The sequence below is a fragment of the Notamacropus eugenii genome, chromosome 1, assembly GCF_028372415.1.
Source record: "Notamacropus eugenii isolate mMacEug1 chromosome 1, mMacEug1.pri_v2, whole genome shotgun sequence".
NCBI lineage: Eukaryota > Metazoa > Chordata > Mammalia > Diprotodontia > Macropodidae > Notamacropus > Notamacropus eugenii.
Window position 1 is genome coordinate 662112970 of NC_092872.1, and position 18165 is coordinate 662131134.

General features: G+C 37.1%; 1 protein-coding gene across 10 annotated transcripts in view; it reads right to left on the minus strand.

The window, feature by feature from the left end:
* The window catches only part of SOCS5 (suppressor of cytokine signaling 5), a 69962-nt gene that overhangs the window by 5490 nt on the left and 46307 nt on the right, over positions 1-18165 (minus strand). For 8 of the 10 annotated variants that reach the window (XM_072635680.1, XM_072635684.1, XM_072635681.1 and 5 more), the window contains one exon: positions 7140-7199. The gene's annotated coding sequence lies outside the window, so the exon portion shown is untranslated. Of the gene's footprint in view, positions 1-7139; positions 7200-7477; positions 17768-18165 lie in introns of those variants that run through there. The other 2 variants (XM_072635690.1, XM_072635689.1) reach the window with 2 other exon arrangements.

Genomic DNA, 18165 nt, shown 5'->3' on the forward strand with positions numbered 1-18165 from the left:
TAATGACTTTTATCGGGTTGTATTTGCCCCCTCCAGCTGCTGAAATAATGTGGTATCCTTTGCCCCACATTTCTCTTCTCTGTCTGTCCCTGACCTCTTTACTTCATGTCTGAGATCTTGTGTTTCAGATCCTAGACCTTTCCCTTGTGTGAACTCCACAAAATGGCTCAATGTACACTACATCTTTTTTTTTTTCAAACATTATTTCACTTTTATAAGTGGAGTGATAGAAAGTTTCCTATGTGTGGCAGGTTCTACATTTGCTGGCAATTTAGATGAAAAGACCAAGTAGAAATTGTACTTATATAAGGCAAAGAACTATATCATGTAGGGTATCCTCAAATGTGAACCATGAGAAAGATGTGAAGATTATGGTGAAGCTTTTGCTGGGAATGTCTGTAAGTTCAATGGGTTTGTTATTTTCTCCCTATTCCCAGTGCCTAGGATAGTGTCTGCCACACTGAAGGCATTTTGAAGTGTGGGTTGGTTGACTGATCCATGACCTCATTCCTACAGGTTCTCCATCAAATGGTATAGTTTGAAACCCACCCACAACTTCTCATCGGTGAGACTCCTGACCATGTCTTCTGATAAATCCTCCAGAAAGGGACCATCAGTGTCCTGGGATCTCCTTTGAGGGCTCTTGATGTTACATGCATACCAAGAGGATATGGGCCTATACATATGGTATTTTCTTATTTTGTGATTGACCCACCTTTTTTTCCTGTCATATATATCTTTGATTCAATTTAACTCAATTCAAGAATTTATTAAGCACCGACTATATATAAAAACAGTATAAAGGCAGCTTGGTGTAGTGGACAAGACTCTAACAATTGTTATAAATTTCAAGCATGGTGGGAAGCCAAGACAGAGAGGGAGGAAGATAGATCAGCACACACAGGAAACAGAAAATTTAGTTGGGACATAAAAATAAAATGAAGGGAAGTAATGTATAATGTGCTTGCAAAGCACTCCCAAATGCAATTTGAACCAGATTAAAATATATTGGGGATGTTTTGACAAAATAAATTAAAATGTAGTAAAACATAGATAACATTACACTTTAAAACTTAAATAGTCAATATATAGCCCACAGGGATCCACATGTACAGACTAGTGGCCTCCATTTCTATTTGATTTTAGAACACTCTTCTAGAGCACTGGACCTGGAGTCAGGAATTTGTTGTTGTTCAGTTGTTTCAGTCTTGTCTGACAGTAACTCTATTTGGGGTTATTCTCCAGTTCATTTTACAGATGAAGAAACTAAGGCAAAAAGGCCAGTTTTATCCACTGAGCCATCTAGCTGCCCCCTGAGTCAGGAAGACTGAGTTCAAATCCAACCTCAGACATTTTCTAGCTGTGTGACCCTGATCAAGTCACTTAACCTCCTGTTTCCCTCAGTTTCCTCAACTGTAGACTGGGTATAATAATATTTACCTTGCAAGGTTGTGAGGATAAAATGAGGTAACATTTATAAAAAACACTTACTACAGCATCTAGCAGATAGTAGGTGCTATGTAAATGCTTATTCCCTTTCTTCTTCCCTTCCTCCCCTTCTCACCGCACACTACAACTACCACCTTGGTTCAGGCCCTCATTTTCTCCCATCTGGACTACTGCAATGACCTAACTGATTCCCTGCCTCAAGTCCTTCCTTTCTTCAATCAGTCCTCTCTGAAGCTGCCAGCTATATTTATCACTATCTTACTCAGCAGCTCCCAATGCTTCTCTATTGCTATTACCACATAAACTTCTCCATTCAGAAATTCAATGCCCCCCACCAACTAGGCCCCTGTGCTCTCCCCACCCCTCTGGCCCAGCCTTCTTGCTCTCTCTGGGTCACACCTGGAATATACTTCACAGACCCTCCACTTGACACAATCTTCCTTCAACTTGAACCTTTCTGGATGATCCCAAATTGTAAGACTCACTTTAAAAAAATAAGTTTGTATATACTGATAGATGTATACACTATCTTTCCCAGTAGAATGTAACTTTGAGAGTAGGGGCTGTTTAATTTTTGTCTTCTTACCTCTAGCATCTACCACACATTAAACAGTTAATAAATGCTTACTGATTGAATTGATAGAACTGTATAAAGGAAGATGGAAAAATTGTTCAAAGTGCAAAAATAGAAAATTCCATCTGAAAGACAAAGGCTTGTGGGTTTTGAAGTTAATTTATATATCAATCACTATGTTTCTTTGTCCTCTTCTCCCCCACTATCATGGAGAGCAATAGCTACTGTTACAGGTGAGGCCTGAACACATCTAGAACATAGGCTACTTCTTGGCCTTGATTTCAAGTGAAATCCCAGTACGCTTTTGTACTCTGCTGTGTTTTACCTGTACAGCTTCCTAGGTGAAAGTTTCCAGTAACACTGCTGAGATAACTTTAGCTCTGCAACATAGTTTTGATAGGTTTTAAGCTCTAATTTGGTCTCAAAGTTATTAAAATGTTAGTCTACTAATACTAACTGTGAGTGTACTGGTATAGGTCATTTGGGGAAGTGAGATACTCTGTTTCATCTCCTCCTTTTTCTGTGGAAAGGATTTGCCATCCTCTATCTTTCCTCCCTTTCTCAGTTAGCTCCTTGTATATCAAGTGGATCCACCTGATGCCTCACTTCCTGTCCTCTCCCTCACTCCTCAGCCCTTTTTGAATTTGAAACTGTTCTCTCCAAAGTTAACAATGTCATCTAATGACTGAATCTCAGCCCTCATCCTTCTTGACCTCTTCTGCAGCATTTGACTCTGATAAACCCACAGCCTTCCTTGATGCTCTCACCCTAGGTTTTTATGACACTGCCATCTCTCGTTCTCCGAAGTGTCTGACCACTCCTTTTCAGAGTCTCCTGTGCTTTATGTTCAACTGTTAGACTTAAAGTCCAGAAGAAACGACTCTGAATACAGCCCTCGGACATTCACTAGCTCTGTAATTCTGGATAAGTAACATCTGCTTCACGCCTGTTTTCTTACTTGAAAAATGAGAAAATTAGACTCAGTGATGACTAAGGTCACTTCCAGCTCTAAATCTATGATCCATATTATGCTCTCCATTTGGCAGTTGGTGGCAATAGCTGACAAAAAACCAAGTATCATACCTCTTAATAAATACTTGATTAACTGAACATGATTCATATGGTAATATTTATTAAGAAAGAAGGCTTGTAATTTGGAAGCTTTGTCCTGGGCTGCTTCTCTCTCTGCACTCTTTCATTTCATCTTATCAGTTCTCATGGGTTCAATTATCATCTCTAACCAGATGATTCTCAGATCTACAGAACCAGTTTTTATGTCTTTTTCTGGATATCCAGGTCCACTCACCAAATACCTACTGGACAAAATGTAAACATTTTTCACTGGATATCCAGTAGCTATTTTAAACTCAATAGGTTGTAATAAAAATTCATTGTCCTCATCACTGCTCCCAAGCCTCACTTCCAAACTTCTGTCTTTTCTGTCAATGGCACCATTTTTCTTCTAATCACTCAAGTTCAGCACCCTTGGGGTCATTCTCTTCATTGTCACCTACCCCACAGATCACTGGTTGCCAAATCTTTTCATTTTGATCTCTATAAGATCTCCAAATGTCTCCTTCTATCCAGTCCCAGAGTCATCACCTTATGTCAAGTCTTCATTAACTTCCACAAAACCACCTCATTTGTTTTCCTATATCCAGCCTCCTCCTCATAACTATCCCTGCCAATCCAAATTCACCAAAATGATTTTTCAAAAGTGTAAGTCAGATTACTCAAAAAACTACAATGACTCGATATTAATATACTCAGCATTTAAAGCTCTTCACAACCTGGCTCCACCTTAGCTTTGCAGTCTTATTATACATTATTTACCGGCATTCTTGCACCTCACAAATGTCACTTATTTATCATTTCCATGTCTTTGCTCTCCCTCCTTACTTTTGCTTTTTGAAATCCCTAGCACCCTTTTAGACTCATTTTGAGCACCACTTCCCCTCTCTCTCACCAATTACCCTTATAGCTGCTTTTCATAGGGTTTTGTAGACTTTTATTTGCGTACACAAGTCAGTACACAGAAGTGAAGTAGAAAAAGTGCTGGGACTGGTGTCAGGAAGACCTGACTTCAAATCTGGCCTCATACGTATAGCTGTGTGACCCTGGCCAAGTCACTTAACCTCTACTTGTCTCAGTTTCCTCAACTGTAAAATAGAGGTAACAATAGTACCTGTCCTCACAAAACTGTTGGGAGGCTCAAATGAGACAGTATCAGGACAATGCCTGCACACAGAAGGCACTACAGAAAAGCTTACTCCTTTCTCTAAATGCAGTCCCATGGAGTCTCCCCTGAGGAAAAGGACCTCTTGTCTTTGCGTCTCTACTGCCTGGTACAAACTGGATGCTTGTTGTTCAATTGTTTTCAGAGGTGTAGGACTCTTCATGGTGCCATTTGGGGTTTTCTTGGAGGTTTGCTATTTCCTTCTCCAGATCATTTTATAGATGAAGAAATGGAGGCCAACAGGGTTAAGTGACTTGTCCAGGGTCACACAGTGTGCCTGAGTGCAAGAGTCTGAGGCAAGATTTGAACTCTGGAGGATGAGTCTTCTTGACTACAATCCTGGCACTCTGTCAATGGTGCTACTCAACTGCCCAAGCAGATTAACTAACAAGTGCTTACTGACCGATTCTCCTACATAGCTGTCTGTTAGAAAACATAAATATTTATAGAAACTGAAACTATCTGGAGGAACTTGGGCAAGTTACTCAACTTGCCTCCATCTCAGTTTCCTCCTCTATAAAATGAAACGGGTGGACAGGCTGGCCTTGGGGATACCTTTCAACTTCAGATCCTATGGTATTTTGCACAAACTTCATAATACAGATAATTCTCAACAACACATAGCCATGAGGAATACAGACAGGAAAGATGACATGAAATTCAAAGATAATCTCCTAAAGTATTGTACTACTTTTATAGTATCACTCTACAATATTTCATAGAGTTGTTAGAAGCAAATTTAGTATTTATGTTTTCTTCTTGATGCTTGGCAGGTTACATTAGGTGTCTCCTTTCTTAGAGGGAGAAGACAGGCAGACAGAAAAGGATACAATTTCCATGAGAGCTCCAGATATCAAAGGAATTCTACCAATCTTTGTGTTTAATTCTGATCTGACCAATTCATGACTGGCATATTCAAAAATATCTAAGGTCTGCTTACATTAACCCTAGAATAATGGATTTATAAAAGACTCCAGTTCCTTTTATCTACATCAATGTAAGATCTCACAGTCTTCAACTACCTTAGGCCATTCACCATCATTCTAGAGGTTTGGATAGTTCTGGGTTACACTGATGTGTGTGGTTGCATTTACAAAAATAACTGAGGTGAGAAAGAAACACATTATCTTTGTATCCTTTTTGATGAAAAATCTTTCACTGATATTTTGTATGCTACTAACAAACTCTGTAACTATTTAGAAGTAGAAGGTGAAAATATGAACTCCCTTACTTGGTTTTTAAAGTCCTTCAGAAACAGGCCCCAAACCATCCTTCTAGTTTCCCTTTCCTCACGGCAACCATCTTGGCCAAACTGTCCTTTTCTTTATTCCTCACATCTTACACCACTGTGCCCATAACTGAAATGCCCTTGTTCCTTACCTTGGCCCCTGAGAATACTTAATTTCTTTCAAGGCTTAGCTTAAGCACAACCTTCTCCAAGACGTTTTTCCTAATTCCCTTGGCCAAAAAGCTAATGTGATCCTAGGGCATAATGAGGGGCAGCATCCAGGGCTAGTGAGATGTTCTGGGCACCAAATAGGAAGGGCACTGACAAGCTGAAGAGATTGAAGGGGCTGGACAAGATTAGTCCATACAGCCAATGCTAGATGAGGATCGATTTAGTTTGAAAAAAAAAAAAACTAAACAAAAAACTCAGGGGAAATCCTCAAGCATCTAAAGGGCTGCCCTGTCCTGTCCTGTGGCAGAAAGTCTAGACTTATTTTGCTTGATTCCATCTGTAGGAGCAACAGATGGAAATTGCAAAGTAGCAAACTTAGGTTAGGCATAAGAAAAAACTTTCTATCAATTAGAGCTATCCAAAAACAGATGGGGCCTCTTCAAGACCTAATAGATGGCCCCACTGGGACAGCTGACCACTTGTGAGGTATGTTGTAGTGAGGAGTTTTCAGGTATGGATTGGAAGCAGGCCCAACTATGACATTTTGTGATTATACAGTAAATTTGCATTCTGTTAAACATTACTAGAAAAATGCATACTATTACTATACAGTTTTAAAGATTAGGACCACAAAAATATGTTTGCACAAGAATTTGTTTTTGTTAATTTAGCATAATGTACAAATATCTAATTAGTACAATTTTCGGGTTTTTTACCCTTATTCCCTCTTTTCAACTATTTCCAAAAAGTATTATAACCTTCTATTCATAGAACTATTATATCTTGTAAAAATCTCAATCATCTTTATTTTTCTGTCTTGAATAAATATGAAAAAGTAGCACTCACTCCTTTCTATATTTTATTTTCAATCCTAAATTCAAAGGTTTTAATCAAAGATTGGGAGGGAAATTTCCAATACTCATCACTAAATCAGCATTTTTAAAGTATAGAAATAATTAATATTTAAAACTTGCATGTGATATTTCTACAAGTAAATGAGCCTTATTTGTTCTTCATTTTCATTATCACTACAGCATTCCCTGGCCCATATCATTCTATACATGCAGAATGTTTTTTAAAAAAGTTCTCTCACATAACACTCCCATAATTTCTTTGCCCATGCTCCCCCAAATCCCTTTATTTCTGTTTTGAAACACTAAGCATGGCTGCCAGACGCTGCACTTCCATATCTGCCTAGCTGCTCTTCCTCTTCCTTCCACTTCTTCGATGGAAGGCTGCAGGTGCCTGACTTGGCTAACAGTGAATTGTGGTACACGCCAGGCAGTAAAGAGATCTGTTTAGGTTTCAATGACTTTCAATCTTGGGATGAAGGCACTTACAGCAGCTGCCCAGGCCCCCTCTTCCACCGAAGGTTCATCACTCTAGTCTTTTCAAGTGAAACTTGAAAAAAAAGAAACTCTAAAACATAAATGTTTTTAATCACTGTGCAAACAATGTTTGTATGTCTGTCATTCACTCACCTAAAACCACTGGCATCTACACACATCTCCCATCAAACAGGCTTCATTATGGGAATGTAACTAGAATAAAGGAAAGAAATACTAGTTAGTTTCCAATTTACTCAATCACTGATTACCATGCAGATCTTAGTGTACACAATTTTTGTCAAAAATAAGAATTTCTAAGATGAACAAAAACTGTTATCACATATACAAATAATTCTCTTCCTTTTTTTCCCCCAAGGAAAATATTGGGCTTGAGGAAGGATTAGATTGAATTAACCAAGTAGGAATAGAAAACAAATGCTAACACTCTTCCTCCTACCATCCTAGTGACTAGTAGCTCAGAGCATCCTTACTGTATCTGCTTTGGTGAAAGGCCGAAACATTTCTGCAGTTTAGAGATGACTGCTCTAGCATTAAAGCTGCTCTTTTAAAGTAAAGGGAGAAGGACCAAGAGGTAGGGTCATTCAGAGAAAATATTATTCTTGACTCTTTTTCCAATATATTTTCTTCCTTGCATATGTCCTGTTCTCTCTCATCCTGTTCCACAACATGAGAAAATACATCTAAAAATTCACAGTAATACAATGAAAACTGATCACGGCTACTGTGGCACAGTGCAAACAACGAACTTGGAGTCAGGAAGCTGACTCTGACCATGAACAGGTAATTCAACATAACTTATATGAAACTCAGTTTTCTCATCTGTAAAAGGGAGAGAACATGACTTCTACTACCCCCAACTTGACAGCGTTATTGTGAGGAAAGTGCTCTGTTGTCCTTATTTCTCAAGAACACCTGACTGCAATTAGGCATTTAATGTTTGTTTACTCTGTGCAAGTGATTGTGCTAGGCACTGGGTATACAGAAGAAAAACAGAACTGTCTCCAAGTTCCAGCAGCTTACATTCTAAAGGGGGAGGGGAGGAAGCCAGGAAGAGGTGAACAGAACATCAGAGGGGAATAAGTAAAAACAAAATACAAGACAATTTAAGATAAAAGAAAGCATGAACAGCTGGGAGATAGGGAAAAGCAATACCTGAGAAAGATTCCTAGAGGTGGGAGGGAGGGGATCAGAAGGAGGATATTTCGGGCATGAAGGGTGGCTTCTGTGAATGCATAAAGTTAGGAGAGAATATGTTGGGTTTGGTGAATAGTTACAGCAATTTCATTGAGATATAGTGGGTAAAAAAGATGAGGAATATAAAATAAGTTTAGAAAGGTAGAGTCAGATTGTGGAGGGCCTTCATCTTCATCATCATCATCATCATCTCCACCATCGTTGTCACCACCATCATCACCACCACCACCACCACCACCCCAACAACAACAACAACAGCAAACACAAAGTGCTTACTATGGAGCAAGTACTATAAAGTGAAGTGCTTTACAATTATTTTTTCATTTGATATTCACAAGAACCCAGGTGGTAGGTGCTATTATTTATGCCCATTTCACAGATGAGGAAACTAAGAAAAACAGAGGTTATGTGACTTGCCCAGGAAATCACAGCTAGTGTTTGAGGCAACATTTGAAGTCTTCCAGACTTCAGGCCCAAGGCTCAATCCATAGTGACACCTAGCTGCTATCAGCAGTCTAAAGGCAAAAGGAAGTCACTAAAGATCTTTGAGAAGGAGACTCATGATCAGATTGCACCTTGGGAAGATAATTTTGGCAGGTACACGTTGCTCATCCTTTGTTTTGAAGAAGACCAATGATATCAAGAGGTAGCGTTTTGACTTATACATAAACTGGATGTAAGTGAGGCAGAGTTGCACAAAGTCATCAATCAGCTTCCCTCTCTCTTTCAGACTCACTGAAGTCCAGTGGCAAGACAAGAGTAAGGAGGACTGCTGATGGCCCAGGATGCAGTGGATGACATTGATGTCTTCAATGTCTGACCAAGCTCTAAGTGTTTTACAGCACCTACTTCAGCTGCCTTTGTGGATGCTGGCACAAACTGTTCTCATCTGACCATTCCACCAGGTGTAGTCTTCACGTGCTTGGGATAGATATTGCCCTAATTTACCAAGAGGTTTGAGAATATTTATAGCAGTGCTTTTCTGTTGTGGCAAAGGACAGGAAATAAGATACATGCCTTTAATTTGGGAATGGCTGAAAATGGCATATGAATGTAAATTTTGTACCAAAATAAATGAGAAATTATTCAGAGAAATGTGAAAGGCATATGCATAGTGAAGCAAGAAGAACCAGAGTAATATAGGCACTACTCAGAAAAATGTGAGTAGAAAGATTGAAATGAAAGATTCCAGAACTTTGATTTAAACAATAATCAATCATAGGATGACAGGTTTATAGTTGGCAAGGAAGAACCTTAGAAGCCATCAAATACAATTACTTCATTTTACAAGTAAGGAAACTGATGCAGAAGTTAATTGAATTGTCTAGGATTATACAATTAGATGGTATTTAAGGTAAAATTTGAACACAGATCTTCCCAACTCCACATTCAGCTCTCCATCCACTGTGCCACTTTCCTGTCTCACAGCTTCAAAAATAGTGATTAAGTATAGCTTCTATTTCATGGTAGAAAGGTGGACTGGGTAGAGATACAGCATCAGATATGCATTCTCAAATATGGCCAATACCTTGATTTGTTTTGACTATGTATTTGTTATAAGAAATAGTTCCTTCTTGAGGGAGAAGAGGGTGATGGTCAGTGATGGATATGGGAAAAATATCAATAAAATATCTTAAAAATTGCACAGAGGAGAGATCTGGGTGGTGTAGGAGGGGGTAAAAAAAAGAGCATTTTGTTACCACTTGGTTGAGTTTACATACATACACAAACACACATTTTTTAAAAACCAAAACACTGTATATAGTAGAAGTTCATAGTTTCTTATATAGGCCTCTTTCTTGTTCCTTATGTCATGAGGTTTTTGATTTGTTATATTCACAATTAAAAAAAAGCCGATCAAACCTAAAGCAAACAAAACACACAAATCAAAGTATATGAAGGTAGAGACTGAGATATAGAAGTATACAGTGAACCAGTCACTGAACTCTTAAGAAGATTCCAGCAGGAAGACCTGAATTAGGAGGTAACAGATGGAAAAGAAAAGAAAAAAGGCTGCCAAGAGGCAAAGGGACTGTCTGGAAGTGGAACCGAGGCACAAGGAACACAGTTGCTTCTCTCTATGGTCACTGTGTTGGAGCAGTGTGAATGGCAAAGCAGACAGGGTCTTCTAGGAGGTCTTAGGTGTAATCCACGTGTGTCAAATAAGCCATGTACATGGACAGTTATCAAAACAATTCATCTTAAGCTCCTCCTTTTACTCCTTGCCAGCCCAGGTAACAACTACTACTACAGCAAGGATTCTGCATATATTATCTCATCTAAGCTTCATAACAACCTTTTCAGTTAAGCACTACAGCTATCATTATCCCCATTCAAAGACTAGGCTTTGAAAGTTAAGTGATTGCCTAGAGTTACACCCAGCTACCAAGTTTCTGAGGTAGGATCTTTCTACGTCCAGAGGTGTCACCTCTATGCCTTAATAAATGACAGTATCTCCTTGTTTCCCTAATTCAGAAGTTCATATAGAGAAGAATGTTATCTCTGTGCCAAGGGAGCAAGAGATGCCTCTTCAGATGCAGGACTCATGGTGGTAGGGTGAGCAAGACTGAACTCAAGGACAGAGGAAGCTCCTGCAGTCCCTATATTCTGCACAGTTAGAATTGCAGATTGGGGGAAGTGAACACTGAAAAGTGGAAAGAGGACACCAGCCTGGCCAAACTAATTTACTTCACTGAGCTAGGACTGAGCAAATATATGGAGCAAAACCTGACAGCAGACCAGGTGGTAGGAAAGAAAGAAAAGAAAAAACAAAGACCACTTCTCTGGTTAGTACGTAGGGCCAGAGTTCGTCTACAAACACAGTATCAGCTACTTACTATCTGTGTGACCTTGGCCAGTCAGAGACTCCCTAGGTTTCTCTATTAGGTAATACTCTTTGGGCCTCAGGTGACTCATCTATAAAAGAGAGGGTTTAAGTAGAAGAACTCTATAATCCTTTAATGCTCTAAATCCAAAAGTCCTGCAAGTTGATTAGGTAAAAAGTAAACTTCCACCTTTAGGTGTTGAACCTCTTTGTATAGAACTAGATATACCATTGAAGTACAGAGAATTCACTATGAGTACCAGACAGAAACACAAAATTTGTAACAAATAAGTATAGTCAAACAAAACAAATATATACATTTCCCATGAGCAAAAATGTCTCTTTTCACACTTTGGAGATAGGTAGTAATTGTGTTCTCTGCAGTTGTGGTTAACTGTGGAAATTATCAGAGTTCTTAAATCTTTTAAAGCTATCTTTCTCTACAATGCTGTGAAGATATCAAAGACCAAGAGTAAGCTGCTTTTTTTGGGGGCGGGGGGGAGGATTGTTAAAGAGGATGAGAAGGCTGATATATTTCTGGCTATTTCTTCTTCTAATAGAGAAGTTTCTTTCTTTTAAACTTTACCCATTCAACTATGACTTCTAGTCCAATTTAGCATGGGCATTTAGGCCTAGCCAACAGTTCCACCCCTGACACAGCCAATAAAAGCCTTAAGTCTTTGCCTAAATTTAAAAATAACACAAAAGTCTTAAACTGTGGCATAACTTCTGTGCCACAACTGGAAATGTCTTCTCATATGTAACATCTGTCCAAATGAATATTTTATGAATCATTTGAACTCTTGTACTGTTTCCTAGGAAACATTTTGGGAATTTAGACGTTCAAAACAGTCTGCATTCCTTGGTTCTGGCCAGCACAGTACAGATTAGCCATGCTTAGTTTATGTTGTAGATTAGCTATAATGTCAACTATGTTCATGGGTTTTTTTTGTTTGTTTTGGCTCCAAATTGTTTCAGACAAATTGATGCCTCAAAATTTCAATTTTCTTTCATATACTATAGACTGCATAAATATAAAATGCTAATGTTATATTTCATCCTCTAACTAGCTGACGCTTTTTACAGTGCTGATTGGAATATGTTTTTATTGAAATTCTTTTGATCTGGCCAGCTCTGTAAGAGTCTGAGTCAGTCTGAATGCCCCATAATACATTATATAGAAGAAGGAAATTACTGGTGGCTATATGCAAAAAGTAGGCTCAGGATATTTTACTCTGATGGATTCATGATGTCAATAGTATGGATACGTTTTTATCAATTTAAGTTACAATTTCTTCACATCTTAGCCTATATAACCCTCTTTGTGTCTATTTACAGAGATATTAATCTTACATCAATATTCTCAATAAAGGAATGGTCTAATCTTTCTAATCTTACGCCCCATATGATAGATTTTATGCAATTTGTGGTGCTCAAATCATTGTTGGTCATTTTCCATAGCAAGTAGTTTGGGAAACACGGGACGTACTGTATAATTTCACAAATATGATCTAGCTCAATTTCTGCCTTGAATCTGGGCCCAATCACTGTCCTTATCTAGATAGTGCCTATGACAAGTTTTAGGTAGCTACCATATGCCCAACCCTGTACTACATGCTGAGGATATAAGTCCAAAATGTTCATTATGCACACCCATGACTACAACCTCACCCACTCGAATGGCTCTGTGAGTGGATGGATTTGTTTATTCCTTCCAATAATGCAAATCTCTGCCAGTTCACGCCTTCTCATCCTTGCAGCTCTTGGTCATGCTGTCTCCCTAACATACTGGGGTTTTCTTCTAAATCTTCACTCTGCATAGGTAGCAATAGAACAAGTGGCTGCTAGGCACCCTCTGATCTTGCTACTTGATAGGTCAGTCTTCTTTTCCTACTTCCATTTCTTTTTGATAGGAAAAGACTTTAATTTTAATCATCACCTGCTTTCTGTTCAGCCACTACAGAAATGGAAGGGGGATGCAAAAGACTAAAGTTATTTTGTATTTTCCCTTGTGACACTGGGAATGTTACAACCTCTTTAGGTCTCAGTTTTCTTCTCTGTAAAATGACCAAATGAACCAAACTCTAAAATTCTCTCCAATTCTCTAATTCTAAAATCTCATGAGTTTCATAAATTGCCATGGCCAAAAAATTCATCATCTGGTATCTAGACTACCAGTGATGAATCTCTTCTTACTTAACTAGGTTGGTCCTCAGAAAGCAGACTGTTGTTAAAAATGTCCTTGAAACAGTACAACAAAGTCAAAGAGATTTAAAAAAAAACACCAAAACCCCCAAAACTGTTTCCTAAAAAACCTCAACCATATCTAGAATCAAAATGGGAGCATCAGTTGATTAAAAAAGGAGTTTCAATAATGCTATAAAACAAAGAAAAAATAAAAATTCATAATATTAAAAGATAAGGAAATTGCATTATGCTTAAAAGGATTCTAGACAACAAACCAGTATGAACATCACAGAAACTAAGTTCACATAAGAAAAGTTAACTGAATTGCAAAAAGATACGGATAGGTAACACCGTAATAGTAGGAGAACTGAATGTTCCTCTCTCAAAGCTTAATTAATCTAGCAAACATAAATAACAAAGAAAATAGAGAACAGAATAAACTGCTGGAAAATATAGAAGCAAAAAGATTTATAAGTCATCAAAATAGGAGCATTAAAGAATATAAATACTCCTCAGCACCACAGGGGCACAGGGAAATTATAAATAACTACAGACACATGAAACACAAACTTTACAAAACATAATTAAATAAAAACAATAATAAAGTATGGAGCACATGCAGAAGGCAGACCTAAAAGGAAAATTAACAACAAAATCCCTAATAATGAGAGGATCAAAAAACAAACAATAAAAACAATTATATAAAAGGCAATGTTAATGATGAGACAGCAAAATTTCTGGGATGGAGAGCCATTCTCATAGGAAAAATCATGTTGTTAAGACACAGTAACAAAATGGAAAAGAAATTTAATGAACTGAATATTCAGTTTAAAAATAAGAAAAGTAACAAATCGAACATCTTTAAAATCAGAGGAAAATAAATTGAAAACCAGAAGACTATAGAAACATACATTCGCATTTATATTCATAATGTATTTGGTGTTTGTTGCCTTCTCAATGGGTGGGAGAAGAAAGAGGGAGAATACATAGAACTAAAAGCTGGTTCTTTAAAGGACTAACAAAACTGACAGAAATTTGGACCCAAAATCAACAACTTCAAATCATTATTATAATTAATCTATTGAATTAAAAAATGTACAGTGAACTAGCTGTAAAAGAAGAAAACAATGTCTATTTCGTATGGATTTCCAGAATTTTATCAAACTTTTAAAGAACACTAATATCAATACAACATAAATTTGCAAATGTCAAGAAGGAAAACACTCCAAATGCCTCTTATGAGAAAAATATAGCCCTAAAATTTAAACTAGAGAAGGAGAATGCAAAGAGAACATAGACTAATGTCAGTACTGAAAAATCAACTAAAAAGAATAGAATAAAAACACTGGCAAAAAGTATACAGAGACATTAAAAAAATTTACAGTGACGAAGCTGAACATATACCAGGGGTGTGGAGATTTAAACCAGGTAACATTAAGAAGACAATTAACATATATTAAAAACAAAAGAATAAGAAATCTCATGCATGACTCTCTCTCCCTCTGTACATATACATACATTATACATATATGTGTGCATATATTTGTACGTATGTATGTATCTATCTCAGCAGATGAAGAAGCCCTTGACAAAACATAGCATTTACTTCTGCTAAAAGCCATACAAGATAGGCAGAGAAGCATTTTTTTAAAATGACAAAAAATATCTAACTAAGAGATAGTGGTGTATGCAACGGGGAAAAACTTAGAAAATTTCCCAATAAACAGAGAAAACAAGAACTTATTTTCATCACTGTGATTTGAAATAGTTGCAGAAAAATTAATCAAGCGCTGTAAAACAAAAAAGTTTCAAGACAAAGATAATATCTAACTAATACAAGAGGGGGTATCCTTATATCTCTTTTCCATTTTTTTAAAACTTGCACACTAAAATTTTATTATGAGTTTAACAAATGTGAACATCTAAATAAGAAAACAAAATTAGGAAATCTCAATAGTTTATGCATTTCTATTGTATTTTTTAAAGCAAGTAGTAAATTTAAAACATATAGACCAACACTTCCCTGATTATCTAGGTTCCCTTCAAAATGCCTTTCTGCTCTCCCTCTGCATATTCTTTAAATTCAAATTTTTTCAAATTTTCTCCCTCTTTCTTCTCCCACTCATTGAGAAGGCAAGAAAAACCAACTACATTATGAATATAAAGTCATGCAAAACAAATTTCTGCATTAGGGGAGAGGAAGGAAAAAGAAAAAAATAATACTTCAATTTGCACTCTATCTGAAGTTGGATAATATTTTTTGTCCTGAGTCTTTGGAATTGTGGCTGGTCACTGCGTCGATCAGTTCCTAAGTCTTTTGAAGTTGATTATCTCTACTAAGCTGTATTACTACATAAACTGAACTCCTGATTCTGATCTCTTCACTCTGCACCAATTCATACAAGTTTTCCTAGGTTTTTCTGATCACTTTCATAGTTTCTTTTAGTGCAATAGTATTCCATCACATTCCTATACCATAATTGTCTAGCTGTTCCCCAATTGATAGGCATTCCCCCCTCAGTTTCCAATTCTTTGCCATAAAAAGAGCTCTTATATTTTTGTACATATGTCCTTTTCAGTTTTCTTTGATCTCTTTGGGGTCCTGCAGTTATCACTAGGTCAAAGGGTATGTACATTTAATAGCTTTTGGGGCATAATTCTAAATTGCTTTTCAGAATGGTTGGATTAATTCATAACTCTACCAACAGTGAATTAAATAATATTCCTATTTTTCCTCCAGCATTTGGTATTTTCCATTTTGGGGGGGATCATCTTAGCCAACCTGATGGGTATGAAGTGGTTATCACAATGTTTTAATGTACATTTCTCTAACCATTAGTGGTTTAGAACATTTTTCCATATGGCTATTGACAACTTGGATTTCTTCTTCTGAAAACTGCCTATTCATATCCTTTGACCATTTATCAATTGGGGAATGTTTCTTCTTCTTGTAAATTTAATTCAGTTCCCTATATATTTTAGAAATGAGACCTTTATCATAAAAACTTCCCACAAAGATTTTCTTCTAATTTTAGCAGCATTAGTTTGTCTATGCAAAACCTTCATAATTTTATGTAATCAAAATTATCCACTTTAGCTCCTGTGAACCTCTCTATTTCTTGTTTGTTCATGAACATTTCCTCTGGCAGGTCATTTCTTCCATGTTCCACTAATTTGCCTCTTTATCATGCTCTTGTTATCTAAATAATGTGTCCATTTTGAGCTTACCTTGGTATATGTTATGAGATGCTGGCTTGTGTTTAGTTTCTGCCAAACCACTTTCCAGTCTTCCCAGCGCTTTTTGTCAGACAGTGAGTTCTTGCACCAACAGCAGGGAACTTTGGTTTCATCAAACACTAGCTTATCTGGCTTGTTTTGATATACCTAATCTATACCTAATCAGTTCTACTAATCAACCCGTTTCTTAAAATTGTTTTAATGATTACAGCCTTGTAGTAAGAGATCTGTACTGCCAGGTCTCCTTCCTTCCAATTTTAAAAAATGAATTCTCTTGGTATTCTTGACCTTTCATTCCTCCAGATAAATGGTCATTTTTCCAGCTCTATATAATAATTCTTTGATAATCTGATTGCTATGGCACTGAATAAATAAATTAATTTAGGTATTAATGTCAGTTGTTATACTGGCTTGGCTTACTCATAAGCCATTACTATTTCTTCTATTATTTTTGTCTTTGTGTGGATAACAGGTGGTAGAGCTGTCAGATGGTACCCATTCTTGCGAGTTCAGGTGTTCCCTGGATTCTCTTTCTACCTCAGTAATTCCTGCCTGGGGCTCTGTCTCAGTCCCTTGCTAGAAGGCTGATAGCACTGTTGCTCCCTAGCTAGTCCCTACCCCAGGGTCCACAGATATTTCTGTCTTAAACTACACTAGTTTGGAAAAAGGACTCACTATGACTTTACCTTCCTGCTGAGAACTCAGTCTGGTGTGTTTTCTAGGTTACTGAGGGAGAGGTGTGCTGGGGAAATAAGGTAAAAACACTTTCTTTCACTCCACCATCTTGGCTCTGCTCTATCCTTATACTTCTGTTTTCTTGGGTGCAGCCTTTTGGCTGAGTTGAAGTTTTACAGGACAAATCCTTTTACTAAGGGATTTGTTCTGTAAAGTTTGGAGTCAGTCAAAAGACTGCACTTGAGGACCTAGAGGGGCCACATGTGGCCTCGAGGCTGCAAGTTTCCCACCCCTGTACAATCCCAGATAAGCAGCAAAGAAAATAACCGAGACCATTAATAGCTTCAGTAAAGTAGTGGTTATAAAACAGATCCACAAAAATCAACAGTAGTTCTATACAGCTGTAACAAAATCCAGAAATAAATAATAGGAAGGGAAGTGTCATTCAAAGTAACTATGATATCCTTAAAATAGCTGGAACTCAAATCTAGCAAAGCACACTCAAAATCCATAGAGGAAAAATTACCAAATGCTCCATAAAGAAATCAAGAACCAAATGATTTTGGAGTGCAATTTTTAAAAAGATCTAGGAAACCAACAGATGAAAAAAAAATTCTATTAACCACAAAAAAGTAATTCCAATACTCAGATTAACAAAACTGAAACAAAGTTTCAAACAAACAAAACACTGAATGAACAAAACTAGGAGATGCTTTTAAAAATGAAACAGAAACCAAAATAAGCCCTTAGCTAATTAGATTTTTTTAAGAAAGAGGAAAATCAAATTATTACTATCACAAATGAAAAAGGAGAATTCACAAGAGAAGAAGGAATTAAATTATAAGAAATGCCTTTGCCCAGTTTTATACTGATTACTGGAATGGATGATTATTGACAAAAATCTAAAGTGCCTAGGTTACCAATATAAGAAATAAATAATTTAAATAATCTAATCTTAGAAAAAAGAAATTGAATAAGAGAACTCCCAAGAAAAATAACCCTGGGACCAGATGCCATTACAAGTGAGTTCTATCCAACAGT